A 7,994-nucleotide genomic window follows, 5' to 3' on the forward strand; every position below is an offset into this window, starting at 1 on the left:
AAGCATACGGCTGGGCAGCAGTGTGGCCAGACAGGCAGTGAGGTGCATTCGGCACTAAACCTGAGCAGGTTTTCCGCCTGGATTCTGAATAGGCTTGTAAAAAACGGCCACCATCTGGTGTCCCAATTCCTTGCTGGCATATAGCTCAATGGCTCAATATGGTATGCATTATACTCACTGCTTATTTGAAGACAGGCTTACAATACAAATATGCTGTTCTCGCTAATGTTTCACAGAAATTTGTTACCTGTGATTCAGAGAATTTTATAGAAGAGTAAAGCAACATATTTTAAGTGCTAATGATTCTATATAAACCATCTAGGCCCCCTCTCAATAATAACAAGCATTGGCATTGGCAGGTCGAAATTGTAACAGGCGTAATATCCAACTGCTGCTACTTTTACAATTATAAAGTAATGTTGTGGTAATCTTCTTTCTTTAGCTTTTAAAAGATAAATGATCCTGTAAAGCAAAACATTATCTAAAAGTATATTGTACATGGCAGTGAATTGTACATTAGGGATATATACCGGACACATCTTCTAGCATGCATAATATATAAACATGTTTTGTTTTTTCCCCCAACTTAGTCAGAGCTCTCTGGAGGACTTGTGTTTGAAGCTGCACAGTACTTTTATAATCTCTGTATTTCACACCACATCCTGCTGTGAAGAGCAGACTGCCTGCGTTGTGGCCTGTACAGTATGAATCAGTTATCACTGCATCCCCAAAGGTATTGACATTTCACCTGTTTGTAATGTAACAAAAATTTTTAAATTTTTTGTTCCCCCATCTGAACTGTATGTCACTTAAGCTGTCATTGAATATAAAAAAAACGGAATGTCAGTTTACAGATGGATGCATTTTATATGACATGATGATGTGACATTGTTACATTTATATCGACAATTTATGAACACCCATTCATCCATCCTGCCATCCACCCATCTTCTGTACTGTTTGCCCAATACAGGGTCAGAGGAGCCCGGCGCCAAGCCCAGAAACAATGACAGCACAGCAGGGAATATCCCGGGATGGGGTGCCAACACATCGCAGGGCACACACACCATTCACACCTGCAGGCATTTTGGTGACTCCAATTCACCTTGGCATGTTTTTGGACAGTAGGAGGAAACCCCACGATACAAAGATAACATGCAAGCTCCACATACATCGAGCTGAGGCAGGGAATCGAACCTTGTGAGTAGCCATTTTTTTCAGCAAATTGTAATTGGAAAGAAAAAAAACAAAATAAAATACTAACATTTTTTTTTTCAAGACACAGGTGAACACTGTAGTGCAACATAAGAATAATTGTCACTTGCATTAAGTAAGCATTATAGTTTGTCAAGATATAAAGGAAGACACTAATTTGGTGGCTCGTATTAACGAAATCTTGCTGTATTGTGCTTAAAGTATAATTTGTTGTGTGAGAGACCGTATACCTCCAGAATCCAAACAATGTATGATCGCCACTATATATTATGTAACTATAAGTATGGAGTAATTGAGTGAGGCGAAGAAATCTACAAGAAGAAATAGAAAATGTTGCCTTTGTACAAAGAGGGCCCATTCCTCTTGATTGCCCTGACTGCCACATGGTCAGCACTTCTGCCATTAAAATCAAATATTGGAATCAGGATTAGTGACAGATGATGTCAAGGAAGGGGGGCTGGTACCATAGAGCGAGCCTTAGTTGGCTTTAGTAGGACTGAAAATGAACTGCCATTATGAAGCAGAACCATTAGCTGTCAGCAGCTGTCAGCACGACCAACCCTTCATCCGGTACAGCGTCACGGATTAAAAATTCTGAATAATAACAACAATTGATTGCATTATTATTAGGGGACATTAAGTCAGATGGACTTTACAAGTCATGAAGAGTTTCATTTTTTCAGTATTGAAGAAAGTGATGTAATGTCGAGTCCGTGCTTTTATACTGTAATTTTTTTTTGGCGCCTTTGAAATTTGTTTACCTATTTCTTTGATTATTAAATGTTGTGTCGCCCTTAATTAAACTCATAATCACATGATTAATAGACAAAATACAATCTGTTATAGTCCATAAATTGTATGTTCTTAGAAGCTCACAAAAGTCTATAATACAGAATTGCTAAATATATTTATTCTTCTAAGATTCTTTTAGGGTAATGTTTGGTTGAGGGTTTCCATCCATTTTCTGGTATTTTATTATAGAAATAAATAAAACACATATCTTCCACTATTATACCAGAGGAGCCTTACAATTAGCTTAAAGTCTTACAATTAGCTTACCAATGGAGGCTTACGGTTAGCTAAAAGCCATCACAGGGCACATACACGCACATACACAACCACAAATTACGGCTAATTTAAAGACATCATATTTTGAAAAGGCACCAGTTCAAGTAATGAGTGAAGAACAAGGTCTATTTAAGTTAGAGTTCTCTAGTTTAAGAAAGTACAGGCTGAGGCATAAAATATAAATAAGACAGAATTAAATGTGATGGTGTTAAGGTAGAGAATGGTGTAACGAGAGGTTTTTCATTCATACCAAGCAATAACACAAATGTCTTCTTTTATTTCGAGTGCAAGGGAACCCAGAATTCTCATGGAAACCTGCACAACCAGCCGTTTGCTTCAAAACAGCAACTGATCACCAACCCTTAAAGCAGGGGTGTAAAGCAGGTGATGTTGGGGTATCGAGTGGTCCCTGAAAGATGTCTCTGAATAATATCCTTTTTAGGATTTAAATTAAATCAGATGGATCCATTTGAGAGTCATATTAGTTGTATAGGTGTTTTGATGGATTGTGCTTTCAGGAACAGATTTTTCAGAATTTTTTAACACAGACAAAGCAAAATATTAGTATAGCGCCATCTGCTGTTCAACTTCGTAAGCAGTTCTTCAAGCAGTTCTGGCGGCAAAAGTCGGTCCTACCAGGTGCTAGCTAGTTGTACCTCATGTATGAAATGTAACTCATTTCATTGCCTGCATCTCCTACTACTTTATGCTGCACCCTTATTCGATAAATAAACTTTGATTTGATTTGTACCTAATGCATTACCGACCAAGAGTATTGCACAATGGCTGAGGTTTGACTTTTTGATGTCCTGTCCCCCTAGAAAAATTTTGTATTAGCTAGATTGGAAATTATTGAGGTCATTAGTCAGTAATTTATATAATCCCCCTCAGTGTATTATTATTATGTAATATTTGCTCATTAGTGAGACCATGTGGAAATATACTGGTTCTGAGGTAATTCATATAATTTTTTTTGCAGGTTTGTAAAGTAAGAGACATTGAAAAGTGACATTAATTAATTAAAAGTGTTACGACCCTGTCTAGGGGTTAGGGTGTAACAGAGGAAGGGAATGGGGAAAGGGGAACACAGGGTGTGGTGTACAAGGGAACACACGTGGACAAAGGGGATATTTTTATAGTTTTTTTTTATATTTTATTCACGCAAGACAGACACAGAACAGCAAACCTGGTGCAAGAGCTTCAGGAGTGATAAAGGCCAAAACAATAAACAAAACCCCAACTACCGAACGAAACCCAAGTCTAACTGAACTACCAAAGAACACAGAAACAACAAAACCTATACCTAACTCCCTATCCAAATCAGTGGACACAAAGTATAACAAAACAAAAACGGCAACCACTCCCTACGCACCAGATACATACACAAACACACATACAAGCCAAAGCGTAAAGTCCGAGGGGCGCGCGAAGTCGTAAACCAAAAACCGGGCGAAAGATCGAAAACCAGAAATCAAACAAAACCAGGGCAGAAGTACAGAGAAGGGCAAAGCGAGAAATCGTAATCCGAGAAACCAAAACCGTCATACACAATAATCATTCAAATAAGCAAACCAAAACACAATCCAAAAATATGAGCAGAGCTCTCGAGGGTTCTTTCTGTCCGGCTTTTCACTTCCGCCGGACGGAAGTGACGGCCGACTTGCGGGGAAAGGTGGGCGGGGTCCAAACGGGGAGGCGGAGCAAGGGCCGAGCCAAGTGGTCCTGGTGGAGGGGCGGAGCGAACAACAGCGGGGCGTAACAAAAGTGCATCAATATCCATTGATCAATCAATCTATTTTTGATATTCACTTGTCCTATCTGGGCTGCGGGGGGCCTGGTACCTATGAGCACATCACAGGGAACAATGTAGGATGGGTTGGTAGCCCATTACAGGGCACACTCACACCTATGGGCAACACAGCAGGGAACAACCCACGATGGGAGCCCATTACACACTCACACACCATTCACACCTATGGGCAACATGGTAGGGAACAATCCAGGATGGGATGGCAGCCCATTACAGGGTACACTCATACACCATTCACACCTATGGGCAATGCCAATCAGCCTCAGCATGTTTTTGAATGATGGGGGGGAAGCCAGAGCACCTAGGGGAAACCCCATAATGACACAGGGAGAGCATGCAAACTCCACAAACGGCCATGGGAGAGACTTGAACCCTGGTCTCAGAGATGTGAGGCAATAGTGCAAACCACCATGCCACCCCTGTGTATTAATACTAACAGTCATATTGCCCATAGTTTTTTGTTCCCAGTTCTTCTGTGATGAAAATATGATTTTAATAATATATAATGACTCGGACAGTGATTTGGTCCACATGCACCCTGAGGCTGGCCACCTGGGACATCAACACAATGGCCACTTCCATTAGCTAGACCAGAGGGCCACATTATGGAATTATAGATAGTAGTGCTCGACTTGCCAACAGACCACAACTGACACGCCCCACCCCTCTGAAATGCCTTCTCCATAACTAAGGTCCCCTTCAAATGGGTAGGACTCAACCAGGCAGGGCTCCAATGCTGTGCAGTGGGGGCCCACACATGCATACTGGTAAGGGTGCGTTACATCAATGGCTACCCCAGAGCTGCACTATTCCAAAAGGTCACATCGAAGGCCATTACCTGCGAGTGTCTGTTTACCTGGGCTGGCCTCCCAAAGGAAATCCTACCGTAGCGGAAGTGCTGTTTATGTCCTCCTCCCCCAGGTCTGGCTCTGCAGCCTCCTCCAGGTTCACCACAACCGCTGTTTATATGCCACCCCCATAGGGGCGTCGGAAATAGGGGGAAGGGGGGTCACACCCCCCCAGTATTGACAGATCCTCCCCCGATAGATAGATAGATAGATAGATAGATAGATAGATAGATAGATAGATAGATAGATAGATAGATAGATAGATAGGGGTGACCTGGTGGTTCTCGTTCCTGAAAAACAACACTTTTAACATCCCACTTGGATGTGGGGCTGCTCATGGCAACACAGGTAGCCTGTCTCACTTTAGAGAATGGAGATTGGGCAATGGAAGCTTTAGGGAATGGAGATTGGGCAATGGAAGCTTTAGGAAATGGAGATTGGGCAATGGAAGCTTTAGGAAATGGAGATTGGGCAATGGAAGCTTTAGGGCAGGGGTCACCAAACTTTTTGAAACTGAGAGATACATCATGGGTACTGAGCCATACGAAGGGCTACCAGTTTGAAACGCCCTCCTAAACTTATCTAAACTTCATGTATAATAAACATTTTTTCATTTTTTTTAATATATTGTCATTTTCAAATCTATATAAATACAAATGTGATTAAAGAAGAATAATAAAAGGATAAAATAAAATTTTAGACGCTGCTCACTGGTGAATTGTGCTATTTTTAGAACAGGTCTGGGGGCGACTCATGTGGTCCTTGGGGGCATCCTGATGCCTGCTGGCACCATGTTAGTGACCCCTGGTTTAGGGCAATGGAAGCTTTAGGGAATGGAGATTATATTTTGCATTGTATATATCTGCAGTAATCATTGTTAAATCCAGAGAATCCTTGAGTCAGTCTCACTGCTATATATGAAAGGATTCAGCCTTTTAAGCACTCGATGAATTTTTACTCGATCTTGTCGTGATTCAAAAAAAGTCCACCAAGTCCAAAAGGTACAGTATATGAACAAACTCGGGTTCGCCGAGTGCTGAGGCACATAGAGCATAAGGAAGTCACCAACACTCTGTTGACTCAATAACTGTAGAGTTCCAAACGTCCTCTGGCATTGACACCAGCACAACAACTGCCCAAGGAGCTTCATGGAATGGGCTTCCATGGCCGAGCAGCTGCATGCAGGATTCACCCCAACAAGTGCGATATTAATGCCAGGTGTTGGATGGAGTGGCGTAAAGCATGCTGCCACTGTACTCTGGAGCAGTAGAAACATGTTCTGTGGAGTGATGAATCACGCTTCTCTGTCTGGCAGTCTGATGGATGAGTCTGGGTTTGGTGGATGCCAGGAGAACGTTACCTGACTGCATTGTGCCAACTGTGAAGCTTGATGGTGGAGGGATAATGGTATGTGGTTGTTTTTCAGGGCTACTGCTAGTTCTTAATGCTTCAACATACCAAGAGATTTTTGACAATAATATGCTTCCAACTTTGTGGGAACAGTTTGGGAAGGACCTTTTCTTTTCCAGAATGACTGTGCCCCAGTGCACAAAGCAAGGTCCAAAAAGACATGGTAGGGTGAGTTTGGTGTGGAAAAACTTGACTGGCCAGAACAGAGCCCTGACCTCAACCCCCCTGACCACCTTTGGGATGAACTAGAACAGAGATTGTGAGCCAGACCTTCATGTCCAACATCAGAACAACATAAATGTCCATGAACACAAATGTTCTGCTGGATGAATGGGCAAAACTTTCCACAGACATAGTCCAAAATCCTGTGGAAAGCCTTCCCAGAAGAGTGGCAGCTGTTATAACTGCAAAATGGGGACCAGCTCCATATTGATGCCTATGGATTTAGAATGGGATGCCATACAAATTCTTATTGGTGTAATGGCCAGGCGTCCCAATAGTTTTGTTCATATAGTGCATGTTTTCAGCCTGTATATGGCTTTACATCTGCAACCTTTATTCAGCTCATATTAGCGTCCAGGTTTTTCGGACAGCTCATTCGCTCAGTATGTCTGCCAAGTCAGGAATTATCTGGTTTGCGTACATAAGTCATAAGGTCTTTTTTTGTAAGTCATCGGGTAAAAAGAAGCTAACTGCGGAATGCAAATATTGCAAATCATCGATAACTGAAGGCACTGGTAGAACTTCCAAATCTAATTGCCAATCGGAACATTAAGACATGTACCTAAGATAATGCTAGCGAACTCAGCTTGTTGTGAGGCTGTGAGTGGTCAAGTGTCCAGCATGTTCTTTCTAATGTAGATGGTCATATGCAATTGATTGATGAATGTACGTTTTTTTTTTTTTTTTTGTTAATTTAAGCTACCAGATAGTGACAGCAAAATTCCACTAGGACAATACAGTCTGTCTTAATCTTTATATCTTAATCGTATAAATTCTGATAATTTCATAAATTCACAGCACCTTTTGTTTGAGTACTTTTTTATGATATTATAGCTAAGATATACAGGATATACACATTTGTATAATAGGAAGCACATATAATGAGAATGTGCACTTCTCGAGGAAATTTAACTGCAAGAACATGCAGCCATATTGTTACCTTTATATACTTAACTTCACTAACTATTTAGCCGGAATTGTCGTGCATATCCTGGAACACACCTACCAAACTACCATACCAACATTCATAAAAAGAATTTAGTGACATTAGCATATTGACAGAACCAATTAACCAGATGCAGAATTTTGATTAAATCGAGAGAACTACAATGGCAGTGATATTTCTTAATGGACCCTCTACAACACTTGAGAGTTGACCATAAATAGCAACACAGAGAAAATTGCATGCTGAGTTGCCAAATGTTGGTACATTCGCATTGGTGGTTGAGGCTGCCATTTTCTTTCCTGTTTGCTAAGCTAAATACAAAGAACAAATTTGAGAAAACAGACTTAAGAGACTAAACATTTATATTTAATTGATATACATTTGAAAATGTTCACCACAGAGACAGTATTATTTAAGAAATCAACTGCTGTTTTTGCCATTTTACACACAAACCTGTATACTGTTGTGCCTGTAT

This window comes from Paramormyrops kingsleyae, chromosome 17 (genome assembly GCF_048594095.1).
Source record: "Paramormyrops kingsleyae isolate MSU_618 chromosome 17, PKINGS_0.4, whole genome shotgun sequence".
In the NCBI taxonomy this organism is placed as follows: Eukaryota; Metazoa; Chordata; class Actinopteri; order Osteoglossiformes; family Mormyridae; genus Paramormyrops; species Paramormyrops kingsleyae.